Below are 8541 nucleotides of genomic sequence, written 5' to 3'. Positions count from 1 at the left end.
AACTGTTGTGCTGCCAGGGTTCCTTAATCTGTAACCTAGACTTCTGCGATTCCCTCCAAAATTGTCTCTCTACTGCTACTATCTTCTTCCTACTTTGTCCACTACCCTTAGTTAGCTATTTTTCTTAATTTACTACTCTTATTTAATAAAAAGTAATACTATCTATAATCTGGATGAACCTCAAAAACATTATGCTTAGTGAAAGAAGCCAGACACAAAAGACCATATATTGTATGATTCCATTTGTATGAAATACTCAGAATAGGTAAATCCATAGAGACAGAGGATGAATTGGTGGTTGCAGGGACTGGGGGGTAGGGAGGGTAGGTACAGATCTTCCTTTAGGGTGACGAAAATGTTTTGGAAATTGCTAGAGGCGATAGTTGCACAATATTATGAATGTACTAAATTCTACTTTAAAGTGGTTAATTTTATGCTATGTGAATCTCACCTCAATAAAAAAAGGTAATCCAATGCTCAGAATATTTTTGAAATCATAAGAATAAACATGGAGATTACAAGGTACCCATTTTATAATAGAAAATATTGAAAAATATAATACTAAAAAATATATTCATTTAACAAATACATTATTGGCTAGCTGCAATATATCAGACCCCTATATTCACTTAAAATCTATCAGTGAACAAAAAGATCCCTGACATCATGGAGCTTAAATTTAACTAGAATAAAATAAATATAAAAATAAAAAAATTAACATAACAAAAATGTAAATCATTGGCATACTACAAGGCAATGAGTGCTAATGGAAAAAAAAGAAAGTACAGGGTAAGGAAGCTTGGGTGTGCAGGTTGGGGAAGAAGGGGTGGGCTGCAATTTTAAAGGTGTTCAGGTTTGAATAGAGGGTCATCCACCTCTACTGAGAAGGTGACATTTGAGTAAAGACAAATACTATTAGGGAGTTAGCCAAGCCAGAAAGAGCTTTCCACAGAGAGAGAATGGGGCAGGCAAAGGTCTCAAGGCAGGAGGGGCCTCGTGTGTCCCTAGACCAGCAAAGAGGCCGGCGTGGCTGGAACAGTGTGAGGTCCAGGGAAGGCAGTCCACTGAAAAAGAGCACCACCACAGGGGAGTAGGGCGATGGGATTCGACTTACCTTTGAGAAGGACGTTTGAGAAGGATCTTTGAGCCTGCTTGTTTGAGAAGCATAAAGACCTGTCAGGTGACTATTGCAGTAATCCAGACAAAGAGGAAAAGGGATAGCAGTGGAGGTGCTATAAGAAGTGGTCAGATGCTGGAAGTTTGGAAGGTAGAGCAAACAGGTTTTCCCGTAGGATATGCGAGAGGAGGAGTCTAAAGATGACTCCAAGGGTTTTGGCTTGAACAACCGGCAGGACTGGAGATTCCACCAACTGAGAAGGGAAAGCTGTGTGTACTATAGGTTTTAGAGGTAATATTCTGAGTTTTAGACATATTGAGTTTGAGCTGTCTTAGACACCTGCTGTGAATTGAATTGTGTTCCCTAAAACTATGTGTTGTAAATCCTAACCCCTATACCTGTGGTTATAATCCCATCTGGGAATGGGTTGTCTTTGTTATGTTAATGAGACATCCTATTAGTGTAGGATATGTCTTAAATCAATCTCTTTTGAAATATAAAAGAGATTTAACAAGCAAGTGAGTAAGCAGAGATGGGGGAAGAGAGATGCCAAGCCACATGAAGACTGCCCAGGAGCAGAAGCTCAAGAGAGACAAGGACCTTCCTCCAGAGCCCACAGACAGAGAATGCCTTCCCCTAGAGCTGGCACTCTGAATTCAGACTTCTAGCCTCCTAAATTGTAAGAAAATAAATTATTGTCTGTTAAAGCCACCCATTTGTGGTATTTCTGTTATAGCAGCACTAGATAACTAAAACAATATCCAAGTGGAGACTGGTGGAGTTCAAGAGAGAGGTCTGGGCTAAAGATATACATTTGGTAGTCATCAGCATAAAAATGGTATTTAAAGCCACAAGCCTGGATAAAATCCTTAAGGGAAGGACTGTGAACAAGGACTAAGCCCTGGAGACTTCCAGCATTAAAAAGTTGAAGTGGAAGAGGCACCAACACATGGACACAAGCAGACCAGGTAGGTAGGTAGGTAGGAGAAGCAAAAAGATAAATGGGGTCCTAGAAGCCAAGGGAAGTAAATGCATCAAGGAACAGAGAATGATCATGAGTCAAATGCTGCTAAGAAGACAATGGATGAGATTTGTCCATAGGATTGGGCAACTTGGAGGTCATTAGCGCTGTTGACAAAAGCATTTTTTATGAAGAGTAGCTGAGTGGTTGCTTACTTTTCCAAATGTATGTTATACTTCAATACAAGGTCTACAAGGGAAGACAAAATCCGGAGAATTGGAGACAGGAAACTGTTTCAAGGAGTTTTGCAACAAAGGAGAACAACAACAACAAAAAATAGAGCAGTTGTGGGGGATTGGGGAATGAGGTCAGGAGAAAGCTTTTTTAATGTGGTAAAAATAACATTTATATGCTCCAAAGATGATTGAAAGGAGAAAGAAAAATTGACTTGGTGGAGGAAGACTTTGTCAAAGCATTGGAAGAATGGAACCTAGTGCTCAATTTGAGGGTTCAGAGGCCCATTTCAAGGGTAGTATGTGGTTACGTGGAATCCCTGGGTGGTACAAACTGTTAACATGCTCAGCTGCTAACAGAAAGGTTGGAGGTTCAAGTCCACCCAGAGGTGCCTTGGAAGAAAGGCTTGGTGATCTACTTCTAAAAAATCAGCCACTGAAAGCCCTAGCATAGTTCTACTCTGACACACATGGGATCACCATGAGTCAGAATCAAATCCATGACAACTGGTATGTGGGTACACACAATGGGTGGATACGTCTGGGAAAGCTCTTGGTTGATGGTTTCCTCACTGAAGTAGGAAGCTCAATCATTAGCTGACAGTGAAGATGAGGAAGAGGTTTTAAGGATTTGAGGAGAGTTTCAAGAAAGCTTATGGACAAGGGACTGATGCATGACAATTTAGCAGCACTAGGGGGCCACTTGGAGGAGCCCTGGTGGTGCAGTGGTTAAAGCACTTGGCTGCTAACCTTGGAAGAAAGATGTGGCACTCGGCTTCCATAAAGATCACAGCCTTAGAAACCCTATGGGGCAGTTCTACCCCGTCTATAGGGTGGCAATGAGTTGGAATCAACTTGGTGACAGTGTGTTATGGGAGGGGGCCACTTGAGGTAGAAGCTTGAGGTAAGGATTTGAAGTAGGGTTCAGTCTAAGAGGTTGATGTTGTTCTCCAGCTATCCGCAGCTGTAGGCTATGCAGGAGTAGAAGAATCCACCTCCTTCGTGCATAGTTTTGTTTTTTTTTAAATCTTTTCAGGTCTCTCTCTAAATGCTGTGATCAAATATCTCCCCACCTTAAAAACATTCCATGGCTTCTCAGTGCCCTCAAGGCAAAGTCTAAACTCTAAAAGCCACCACATCTCTAGGCTGGCCACACCCCTCCACTTCCAGCCTAGCAAAACTCCAACTAAACCAAACAATTTATGCCTGCTAGCCTTTGGAAACTCAGTGGTTTCATCACAGAAGAAACTACTCCCAGAACTTTCAAAACTCAGCAGCCTATTTCCTCCTTTAGTGAACATTACACTTCATACAACTGGTTATTTACACTTTACAAATAACAAAAGTCAGTGAGTAAAGCTATGCCTTTGACATACTTTTTCCCATCTCAATATTATTATGTAATACCTACTTTAGAGATGAGGAGAGACTCAGTGAAGATAAGGGACTAGCTTGAAGTCACACAGCTTGCAAGCAAGCCCTAAGCCAAAAGTATCACACTATTCAGCTGGGGGCGGGGGTAGTTTCTCCCTTATATTTCTCACACTGACCTTGCCCAGGAAAAAGCTTAAACAACTTGGCTATATAATTCCATGACTCCATTTAAGATCACTAAAATAATTAGAATCTAGCCCCGGTGGCAAAATGGTTAAGTGCTTGTCTGCTAACCAAAAGTTGATAGTTTGAATCCCCCAGCCGCTCCCAGGGAGAAAAATGTGGCAGTCTGCTCCCATAAAGATTACAGCCTTGGAAACCCTACAGGGCAGCTATACTCTGTTCTTTAGGGTTGCTATGAGTCACAATCAACCCCATGGCACACAACAACAACATCACCCAAGAAATCCAAATAACTCTATTTTGTGTAAGTTTCCCCTAATTTCTATTGGCTTAATCATCACTGTCATAATATCCCATATAATATTAACAAAGTTCGAGCAGTAATGTTTGTAGGTTTTCTCTTTAGCATAACCTTCCAGAGGACCCTACTTACCAGTTGACGAGGAGGTAGTTTTCCAGCTTCTCATTTACAGCCTTTCCTTCCCTGTCCTGGTCTGTTGGTCACTAATCCTTTCTCCAGAGGTTTTTCTGGATAAAGACAACTTTCTCCCAGAATTCCATTGTTTATCTCCTTGATACACCTTTACTTAAGAATAGTGAGAAGTATCTTTGAAATTTCTCCAGTCTACCAATCTTCCAGTTAGATTTGATCCACTTACTAACTTTAACAGACAATAGGGAGATACCAGCGCTATGAGTCGGAATTGACTTGAAAACAATGGATAATAGTGGGCTGGAGTCCTTGGCTGCTGCAAATGCTTAACATACTTGGAGGCTAACTGAAAGGTTGGAGGTTTGAGTCCACTTAGAGATGCCTCAGAAGAAAGGCCTGGCAATCTATTTCTGAAAAATAAGCCATTGAAAACCCTATGGAGCACAGTTCCACTCTGAGACACAAGGATCACCACAAGTTGGAATTGACTCAGCAGCAACTGTCTCGGTGGGCTGGAACAGTGTTTGTTCTCTGCTGGGCTGGTTTTAAAAGATTCGACAATGATCTTGATTTTAGGTCATACTCTAGGCCTGAAAAATGATCCAAGCTTTAAGACTGTTGATGCATGAAGGGACTTTAAACTTCCTGGAGCTATCGCCTCTATTTATAGATGAATAAACGGAGGTCCAAAAAGAGGAATAGAGTGTAGGACTCATAGACATCACATGGGGGTTGAGGCAGACAGAAAGCTGGGTTGACTCTTTCTGGTCCACTGTTCTTGCCACTCAATAAACATCATTTCAACAAGTACTTACTAAGTACCTCCAAACAAAACAAACCTACAGCCTCTGCCCTCAGGAAGGTTAGGAAATCAAGCTGCCACATTTAAAGAGAGTGAAATAGAGCTACACTGTGCCCCAATATATAATTTATATGCACTTTTCAGATGCTAATAACATGTCAGTAGAGATTGCCAGGGTTTTTAAGTTGTGTATGACAAGGATGTTAAAAGACAGAATGTGTGCACTAGTTTTTGTTCACACAGCTAAAGGATCCAACCTTACATAAAGCAGAATGTTTCTGAAGGAATTATGAGGGCTTTCTTTTTTCCCACGAAGCCAAAGCAATGGACATTGTCTACTTAAAAACATTGATGACAACATCATGAATTTGTTTTTGGATCAAATTTTAACTTTTAACCAGATGCTCCCTGCTGCAAGATTATGTGAATGTGAGACATTTCCCCCACATCTATTTTCTGGAAGATGAGTGGATCAGAGACTTAACAACATTCAGCTTTTACCAGATGGGTGTAGGGGAGTCTTCTAAAGGACCCTATGTGCTCCCAAACCAAGAACACCGCAGAGCCTGGGCTCCAAGTTGAAACTGTCTGTGCTAGTAGCAACTATACAGAATGCATGCTGAGCTCTGTTGAAACCCTTGGTGTTGGTGGTGGGGACTGTGTCTTCAAAGTCTATCAATTCTGCTTGTTAACAAAATATATGGATAAAGAATGCCAACATTCGATCAGATACTCTGATATGATTATGAAAATATTTCCAAGAAACATGAAGTGGAAAAAACAAATTCATAACACAATGTATTTCATAGGAACCTGTTTTTATAAAAACACTATTAACAAAATGACAACATATGTATATGCATAGGTATCTATGTGGAAAAATCATGGAAAAAGAACTTCTCTGGTAGAGGAAGGAGCTCTCATGGTCCAATGGTTAAGTAACTCAGTTTGCTAATTGAAAGGTCGGCAGTTCAGACCCACCCAGCAGCTCCGTGGGAGAAATATATTTCTCTGTGGGGCTATATATTTATGTATCATTTGAGTATTTTATAAGAATGTATCAGTGTACTGCTTGTGTAATGTATGTAAAATCTTTTAACTAAAAAAAAAAATCAAACAAGTCGCAAAACTTTGCATTCTTACAAAATTAGAAGTTCTACATTTACATGACATATTTGTCATGGCCTAGTTGCAATTGTCCTTTTCTTTATTTGAGGAAGACAGAGAGAAAGAAAGCAACTTAAGTTGCTTAAAGCTTTGCTCGGACATCACCAAGCATCAAAAAAGATGGAAGATTATGAAGTAATGCTTTAATGAACACCCAAGAGCTTACCCTGCAAAACACATACTTTTCTACAAAGTATAAAATAGATCGGACCACTATCTATTTATCTGGGGAACTGCTGTTTGAATCTATGTCACCCGTGTCACATCATGCATTCATCAAATTAATATTTATTGAGTGTCGACTGTGTGCCAGACCATCTTTATCTTATGAGAGCCACTTGGAATTTCATACAGAGTTAAATTAAGTAGGTGGTAAAGCTAGGCATTGGTATTTCCCAGAAAAAGAAAAAAAAATACAGACGTCACTGAAAAAGCATTTTCTTATCCTCCAGAATCTAGTATGCTATAGTGTTTATTGCTGTTTATTATACTCATTTGCTTGGACATCAGGCTGCCCTGTTGGACTCTGACTTTCTTGAAGGAAAAACTTAATGAATCTTTGTATCTGTGGTGCTGTATCTCAGCTTGAATTTGCAATATAGCGGCAGGCATATACTCTGTCATTCGGTTAGTCTACAAATGCTTATTTAGCATCTACAAGGTGTCAAGTATTATACTAGGCCCCTGGGATACAACATGAAAGATACAGTATGCTTTCTAGTTGGGGATCAGAGAAGACAGGTCACAACAATGTAAAATAAAAATTTCAGATAGTAACAAATTCTGCGAAAGAAATAAACTGGGCTGATGATGGGCAGGAGGCTACTTTAGATAGGGTGGTTGGAGAAAGCCCTCAGATGACATTTATACTGGGAACTGAGAGATAAGAATGAGGCAGCTCTGCAAACAGTCAGACAGAAGTGTTCCAAACAGAAGGAACAGTCGCTGAAAAGGTGCTGAAACCAGAAAGAACTTGATCTGTTCTAGAAACAGAAAGGAGGCCAGTGTGACTGGAACAGAGAGAACAAAGAGAGGTTGGCAAGTCAGAGATCCAATCCTATGGGAAGACAAGAAAAGGTTTTAAATAATGGTGTAATCATTCACTTTTTTTTTTTTTTTTAATACTTAGGCTGCTATGAGGACAAGGGACTGTTAGGAGGACACAAGTAGAATAGAAGGATACCAATTAGAAAGTTATTTCTTGGATGGATGGAAGGAAAGAAAGAAAGTAGTGAATGAGCAAGTGAGTTATAGTTTGGTTACAAAGCAACAGGCTTACGAGAGTCATTTGACCTGGATTTTTAGCTTACACTGGTTCTTAAATAAAAATTTTTAAAAATATATCTTGTGTTAAAAGAAGATCGCTGGAATAAAAACTTCGGTTTTCTAAAATGACTGCCTTGAAAAAGGTAGCACACATTTAGCTATACACTTACGAGCATATTTGTTTTAAAAAATGTATTATTGTTTTATAGTCATGTTACTTCATACAGGATCATACTCTTTGATACAGCAATTCCATACCTAGAACTCCATGCTCTGGAAATTCACAAATTCACGTAGGTTTGAAATAGGAAAAACAACCCTAAATATCTATCCATAGCGAAATGGTTCAACAAATTATGCCCATTTGTTCTACTTAATAACTACATCCAAAACCAAACCCGTTGCAGATGAGTCGATATTGACTCACAGCAATCCTACAGAACAGAGTAGAACTGCCCAATAGGGTTTCCAAGGAGTGGCTGGTGGATTCGAACTGCCGATCTTTTTAAAAAAGGGGCTTTATTTCCTATATTCTTGTCTTAGTTATCTAGTGCTGCTATAACAGAAATACCACAAGTAGATGGCTTTAACAAAGAGAAGTTTATTGTCTCACAGTCTAGTAGGTTCCAAGTCCAAATTCAGGGCATCAGCTCCAGTGGAAGGCTTTCTCTGTCGGCCCTGGAGGAAGGTCCTTGTCATCAGTCTTCCCTCGTTCTGGGAGCATCTCTGCACAGGAGCCTCAGGTCCGAAGGATGTGCTTTGCTCCTGGTGCTGCTTTCTTGGTGGTATGAGGTTCCCATGTGTCTCTGCTCGCTTCTCTCTTTCATATCTCAAAAGAGATTGGCTTAAGACACTATCTAATCTTGTAAACCTCATCAGTATAACTCCCACTAATCCATCTTATTACATCATAGTGATAGAGTTTACAACACATAAGGAAATCACATCAGATGATACAATGGTAGACAGTCATACAAGACTGGGAATCACGAACCAGCCAAACTG

This window comes from Trichechus manatus, unplaced genomic scaffold (assembly GCF_000243295.1).
Source record: "Trichechus manatus latirostris isolate Lorelei unplaced genomic scaffold, TriManLat1.0 scaffold00011, whole genome shotgun sequence".
NCBI classification, from domain to species: domain Eukaryota; kingdom Metazoa; phylum Chordata; class Mammalia; order Sirenia; family Trichechidae; genus Trichechus; species Trichechus manatus.
This window is presented reverse-complemented; position numbering follows the sequence as displayed.